Genomic DNA, 7,499 nt, shown 5'->3' with positions numbered 1-7,499 from the left:
CTGTCTGTTAAAATTTCCCCCTCTTGCTGCTATCCGGACAACTTCGGGCGGTGTAATTTACCTTCATAGCCGCACATCCTGGCTATTCTAAAAGCCGCAATTTTTGGCAAAGAAGATAAAGGTTGGTGCCCTGAGGAACCCACTACTGGCCGCCTCTGTGCGCCCAACTTTCTCTATAATGGCGCAAAATGCGGCTTTTATCATAGGCACCTATGGCAGTGCCATTTTTACCGAAAGGACTCCTGTGCTCTTTTTTCTTGCTTCAGATCCTCACGGCTTGGGGGGCTCATCTCACAAGGGTCATAAAACAAGTGTTGATATCATAATCTTCACACCCATACCTAGTGTAGCCACTAAAACGCCTGATCTGAAGGGTAGATGTAACGATCAGTGTCAGCAAGAACTAAATTCTGATTATTTGGTGATCTGCAGTATCACCAATAATGCAGATACTATATCTGATTATGTGGTGATCTGCAGAATCACCAATAATACAAATATAGTAATCAAAAGGATATCGAGACCTTAGTCACACTTTTTTGTAGAAGTGTAGTGATTGGTGCATACAGTAAATACTGATAGATATGACAACAGCTCACCAGAGGAGCTGGTGAGCTCTGTCAGTCCAGTGAACACCTCACCAGTGACAAGGGCTCACTGGTGAGTGGTGAAGTCAGACTTATCGGGTCTGTAACAGCCAGACAGATACGGTACAAAATCAGGAGGCAGAGAAGTAACGGTTGACAGGCAGAGGTTGGCAGCAATATCAGATAGGCTAAAGTACAGAATCACTAGAGCAGAGAGAGATACGATATACAGGCAGAGTCAGTAACCAGATCAGATGGGCAAAAGTACGGAATCACTAGAGAGTAAGAATAGTCAAGAACCAGCCAGAGTCATAAACAGATAATACAAATAATAATGCACAATCTTAGAGCTGTGTGAAATCCCCGGATCAAAGCACACCGGATCTAACTAAGGTCTGAGCGCTAACACGTAGTGATCGCAACAGCAGACAAAGGTATACTGAATCCTCCGGGCTTAAGAGCCCGAGGAGACCTCGCAGCACGCCCCCCTGCGTCCTGACCAATCAGTGGCGGTGGACGCCAGAGGAATGGGTAATTGTTAAGGCAGGGACCCGGAGGCCGTGACGGTGGCAGCGCTGTCAGTCGCCACTGCCCCGTCTATATTTGTTACAGTAGACCTCTTTATAGGAGGGAGTGAAGTGGTAGTTTGGACCCCGTTACAGCTCTGGCCCCCCCTGTAGTTATGTCCTATAGTTACGCCCATGGACTCCTGGCTGTGCCTACTGTGATGCTTCCATCTTTGCTTGATTAACATTTGCTTTTGTAATATCTTGATCTGAGTAGAGTTGGGCCGAACGGTTCGCCGGCGAACGTGGTTCGCGCGAACTTAGGTGGTTCGCGTGCGGGTGTCGCACGCGAACGTTTTGCGGCAAAAGTTCGCATAAAATCGGTTCGCCCCATAATGCACCTGAGGGTCAACTTTGACCCTCTACATCACAGTCAGCAGGCCCAGTGTAGCCAATTAGGCTACACTAGCCCCTGGAGCCCCACCCCCCCCTTATATAAGGCAGGCAGCGGCGGCCGTTATGGCCACTCGTGTGCCTGCATTAGTGAGAGTAGGGCGAGCTGCTGCAGTCTCTCATAGGGAAAGATTAGTTAGGCTTAACTTCTTCCTGGCTGCATACCTGTTCTGTTCAGTGAGCCCTCAGCCCACTGCATACCTGTTCAGTGATCCTGCCACTGCATACCTGTTCAGTGATCCTGCCACTGCATACCTGTTCAGTGATCCTGCCACTGCATACCTGTTCAGTGATCCTGCCACTGCATACCTGTTCATTGATCCTGCCACTGCATACCTGTTCATTGATCCTGCCACTGCATACCTGTTCAGTGATCCTGCCACTGCATACCTGTTCAGTGATCCTGCCACTGCGTACCTGTTCAGTGATCCTGCCACTGCATACCTGTTCATTGATCCTGCCACTGCATACCTGTTCAGTGAACCCGCCACTGCATACCTGTTCTGTTCAGTGAACAGTTTGGTGTGTCAGTGTGAAGCAGTACCTTAATTACACTACCTGATTGATGTATACACATGCAAGATGTTTTAAAGCACTTTAGGCCTGTCATTTAGCATTCAATGTGATTTCTGCCCTTAAAACGCTGCTTTGCGTCAAATCCAGATTTTTCCCGGGGACTTTTGGCATCTATCCCACTCCGCCATGCCCCCCTCCAGGTGTTAGACCCCTTGAAACATCTTTTCCATCACTTTTGTGGCCAGCATAATTTTTTTTTTTTTTCAAAGTTCGCATCCCCATTGAAGTCTATTGCGGTTCGCGAACTTTAACGCGAACCGAACCTTCCGCGAAAGTTCGCGAACCCGGTTCGCGAACCTAAAATCGGAGGTTCGGCCCAACTCTAGATCTGAGATGGCATTCAGAGCTGCTGTGTTATAATCTCTGTTGAAGACAAAAAACATAAAACAAATCTAAATGATGCTGGAACATTCTGGACTGAAAGGGGCGTCCTCTTATACACGGCTTTGTAATGTACTGTTTTGCTGACATTCTGCTACACAGGGTTGGGTCGTAGGAAGGAAAGTATGGATGCAATGTATCAAAGTAATGGCCCTCGAGGCAGAACTGAGTAATGAGATTCTGCAGCCTATAGAAACTCGACATTCCAGTTTGTCTAGCTTGGGCCTGAGGGGACATTACTCAAGGATGGGGTGTGATGAGAAGTGGCTTGTGGAAACCACTTGTACCCTCGTAGAGCAGCCCTGTTCCAGTATCTCAGTGAGGAAAGCAAAGCTCGATACTCCCTGAGCAGGTGGCAGGAAGGTAAGACTAACCTGTGATGACTTGAGCCTGTTGGCTGCACTTGTTGTGCTTTCAATATTGAACTGCATTCTCCATCCACAAACCAACCAAGGCAAGCATTCCGTAGAGCAACAAGCCAATGCTAAAGACCCTGACTGGAGTGCTGAAGCCAAAGTAAAGATGGTATATGTTTATGTTATTAACCCTTGTGGTCAGGATTAGAGATGGCCCGGTCTGCTCGCCGGCAAACAGTTCCCAGCAAAGAACAAGGGATTGCGTTGATAGGCAAACACATGACGTGTTGGACCCGCCCCATACATCATCATGGAGCCAAACTTTGACCCCTTACTCCATAGCCAGCAGGCACATGGAAGGTTATCAGCTATCCCTCCCTCCTGGACCACACCCCCATATAAAAACCCCAGCACACAAGACATTTTACAGTCTGCCTGTAGCTGCTGTGAGTGAGTGCAGGGAGAGAGCTGTCTGCAGATAGGGAAAGCGTTCTTCTAAGGGATGGTACTGATGCATAGGTTTTGTTAGTACAGCATCCTGAATACTCAAAGAGCCTTTCTAAGGACTGGTAGTGGTACATAGGTTTTGTTAGTACAGTATTCTGAGCACCAGGAGGAGGAGGAGGAGCAGGAGGAGGAGGAGAGATTTTTAAAAAATTTCCGAGGGAATCCGGAATTTCACGGAACTTCATAAAAATCCGGCGGAATTTTCATAGCGACGGAATTTAACACTGACGGAATCCGTGAATTCCGGCAGAACGGAATTTGCTGGTTCCGATCAGATATCCAGATCGGATATCCGAATGTTTAGATATCTGCATTCATGTGGATATCCAAACGCGTTATCCGGGCTATCCGGGGTGGATTCGGATATCTGGATAGAAAAAATGGAAGTGCCCTTTAAATTGCTGTAAAAACGTTTTCAAGGGTATATGAGGCATGTAGCATCACTATTTTTTTTAAAGGAGAACACTAATTGATGATGTGGGGACTTAAAATAATCCCCCCCCCCCCCCCCCAAAAAAAAAAATGACTGTCAATTAACATCAGGCCTAGGTTCCAGACAGCGGTCGTGCAGCCCACATTGTGTCCAAAGTCCAATCGCACAACTGGGACATGACAGTTTTCAGCCAAGACATCTCCCAAAAATTATGCAGCAATTGTGTTTTGAGTTAAATATAGGTGGTATCAGTGGCCTGTGGCACTCTGGCCAGGCGGTGGGAGCTGCACAGGCAGCAGGAGCAGGGCAATGCAGCAGCAGCAGGTGTAACATGTGCCTGGAGCATGCCGGATGTGGCACGTGGCAATTGGCACTTAGCATGTGTCACGTGTCACTTGGCACGTGTCACCCTTCCTGCAGCACCCACACTAACCTCTACTTTTCCCATCAGCCACCCCTTCCCCTCATAGCTGGTACCCAGTACTCACACTCACATGACACCAAGTATCTGCACACAGGCCTAAAATTGCACCCAGTACTCACACCTGCACACAGCTTCCACATGGCCCCCACTATCTGCACCAAGTATCCACTTAACCCGTACCCACACCCAAAGTACCTGCATTCAAAACCCATGTGATGCCCAAAGCCCACCCATAGCCAGCACCCAGTGCAGGCATGGCACCAAGTATTTGCACCCATGTCACATCCAGTACCTGCACCCAGCACCCACATGACATCCAGTACATGCACCCAGATCTTACATGGCACTAAGCACTTGCAATCAACACCCGCATTACACTCGATACCCAACCATAGCCAGAACCCACATGACACTCAGTACTCACACCTAGAACCTACATGGCACCCAGCATCTGCATTCAGCACCCACATGAAAACCAAAACCCCCCTAGCCAGAAATGAGGAGGGGGGGCATGCGGGGGAAGGCATTGCCAGGCCCCTTTTTTTAAATTTGAGCACCCCCCACTTAAGGACCCTCTGCACGGCCCTGTTTGGCACATGGCACTTGCCACGTGTCACGTGGCACTTGCCACGTGTCACGTGGCACTTGCCAAGTGTCACGTGGCACTTGCCACATACCATGTGGCACTTGCCAAGTGTCACGTGGCATGTGCCACGTGACATGTGGCAAGTGCCACGTGACATTTGGCAGTGCCACGTGCCGAGTGCCACGTGCCACGTGACATGTGCCAAGTGCTGAGTGACAGTCAGACAGCAGAGGAGAAGACACTAGTGCACACTAACTGTCACGCTGGCACTGCTCACAGCACAGCAGTTCTGTAGTAAGCTAACACTACTACCCTAACAACTACTAGCACACTGACTGCAGTACTACAGTACTAACTACACAATACCACAGTAATCCTATTCCCTAATCCCTCACCTAACCTATACCTAAGGCTAATAGCTGGCCAGCAGGCAGCAGCTGGCCTGGTTTGTGCACAGCACACACACAGACACATAGCAGCTGCCTGCAGCACACTCTGACTGTCATACAATGACATCAATCAAGCTAATTAACGATTTAACTATAGTGTAGTGATAGTAGTGAAGGGGTTAATCACTGAACAGCTTATCACTGTGTGCAGCCCTTGCTACTAGGCCCAGCAACACTGGAGCACACACTCTGACTGTCACAGTATGACATCAATCAAGCCAATTAGCAATTTAATAGTGTAGTGATAGTGAAGGGGTTAATCACTGAACAGCTTAGGTTTATAACTGGGTACAGCCCTTGCTAGGCCAGCAGCACTGGAGCATGTCTCTCAGTGAGCATTCAGCAAGACAATATGTCTCATCATGGCAGCCCTCCTTATTATACAGGGGGGCTGGGCAGGGCTCCTTTCTGTGATTGGGTGCCTGGGTTTAGGCTGGGATCCCTCTGATTGGCTCAATGAGGTCAGGTGGGGCTGGCCAGGGTCCCCCTCTGTGATTGGTTGTTAGGGCTTCTGCTGGGAGCCCTCTGATTGGCTCCAGGACGTCATCTCCTTAGTTACAGTATTTCTAATCCAGATATCTGCAATATTCACGGATATCCGGGTTATGCGGCCAAATATCCGCAGATAGCTAGCCAGGTTTCTAGAGAAATCCGGAATCTGATCCTGATAGCGTAAAAATGGTCGGATATCCGGGTTACCCGGATAGCCGGAATCCAGATGAGCACCACTGCATACAAAGATAAATAAACACTCCTTCAAGCCTATGAGCATTTCAGTGCATGCTTTTCACCCTTCTCTTTTTATAACTAGGGTTATACAGGTGGCAGCCATTAGCAATGGCTCCTTTGCAGCACACCACCTACTCCACCAGTCTGCCGGATTCTGTCCCAGCAATATGAAAGGAAGGGAGAGGTAAAATATTTTATAGGGCTGCCCCTACTCTCTGGAACTCTCTTCCACCAGCTGTCAGACTCGCCCCCACCTTTAATACCTTCAAACAAGCTCTCAAGACTCACCTCTTCACGATCGCATACCCCCCTACACCAGCATCATAATATGTTCTGTTAGACCCCCTCTCAAAAGACGCACCTATTGTCTCCACCCAACCCTTTAGATTGTAAGCCTCAGGCAGGGCCCTCCTCGCTAATGTATCCAGCTTGATTATGCAATCTTACTCACAACCACCCTTCTTGTAGACTAGAACAGTCTCTATTTTGACCTATGACACTGTATTGTTATCAAATCATTTGCATGATCTTGTTTTGTTGTGAGTTTCCTGTATGTTACCCCATTTATCTATTGTGCAGCGCTGCGTAATATGTTGGCGCTTTATAAATACAATAAATAATAATAATAATATATTTGTCATCATGCAGCTGAAAAAAGGCTGCTATTTATTATTATAATTTCGAAAATAGATTTTATTTCTGAAATCTTCTATTTTTAATTTGTATCCAGTTTAAGAGAGAGAAGCTTCATGATCCTATTGAGGCTTCCCTTGCTACTCAAATATCCCCTGTCACTGAGCGCGGCTCCCATCCAGGTTCTGGCCAAGCTACTTCTCGTCTTGCAGCATGGCTGCACAGTAGACTTGTGAGCATTGCCGCGCATGTGCTGTAGCACGTAGCTCTCAGCTCCTGCTTACTACGCATGTGTGGGCAGGATTGCTCAGCCACGATATAGGGAGAAGAGCTGGTCGCTAATCTTCCTGAGGGTAATGCCTTGTCACTAATCTTCCTGGGGCCTCACTCAGCGACGGGGGACATCAGAATAGAGGTAAGGTACTTTAGGTAAGTATCTCATTTTGTACCTGAGCTTGGGCTCCGATACACTTTCATTTTAAAAATAACTCTCCCAAAGTGAAGAGAGCCTTAATTCCTTTCCTCAAAACTTCACACCTCAGGTAGCAATGAGATTAGGACTACGGGTAATGTAATCTGCTAATTATAATCACACAAAATTCTGCGCACATTGTTGCAATAACAACCATACGTAATTAGGATATGTAAATGCAATTGTGTAAGCCAATCATAATTTTGTGTAATTTTCACATAGTTTTGTGCCGACTTTAGTGGTTTATCGCAAAGACCCATATATGCTATCCAGGGCAGCCATCAGGGGGGGACAACTGAAACTGCAGTGAGGGGCCCAGGGCTTCTGGGGGCCCTGGGCTCCCCCCCCCCCAAAGCACTGGAAGGGCCGCATGTGCTGGCTGCAGGCCTGTGGCTCACTAACCGGCA

General features: G+C 48.0%; 1 protein-coding gene across 2 annotated transcripts in view; it reads left to right on the top strand.

Moving 5' to 3' along the window:
* Positions 1-2,833: 2,833 nt before the first annotated feature.
* Positions 2,834-7,499, top strand: part of LOC137571118 (uncharacterized) — a 209,164-nt gene continuing 204,498 nt past the window's right edge. The window contains exon 1 of one of the 2 annotated variants that reach the window (XM_068279826.1): positions 2,834-2,866. The gene's annotated coding sequence lies outside the window, so the exon portion shown is untranslated. The remainder of the gene's footprint in view (positions 2,867-7,499) is intronic. The other variant, XM_068279824.1, reaches the window with a different exon arrangement.

This window comes from Hyperolius riggenbachi, chromosome 4 (genome assembly GCF_040937935.1).
Source record: "Hyperolius riggenbachi isolate aHypRig1 chromosome 4, aHypRig1.pri, whole genome shotgun sequence".
Classification (NCBI taxonomy): domain Eukaryota; kingdom Metazoa; phylum Chordata; class Amphibia; order Anura; family Hyperoliidae; genus Hyperolius; species Hyperolius riggenbachi.
The sequence above is the reverse complement of the archived record's forward strand: the minus strand, read 5'-3'. Positions and strand labels throughout refer to the sequence as shown.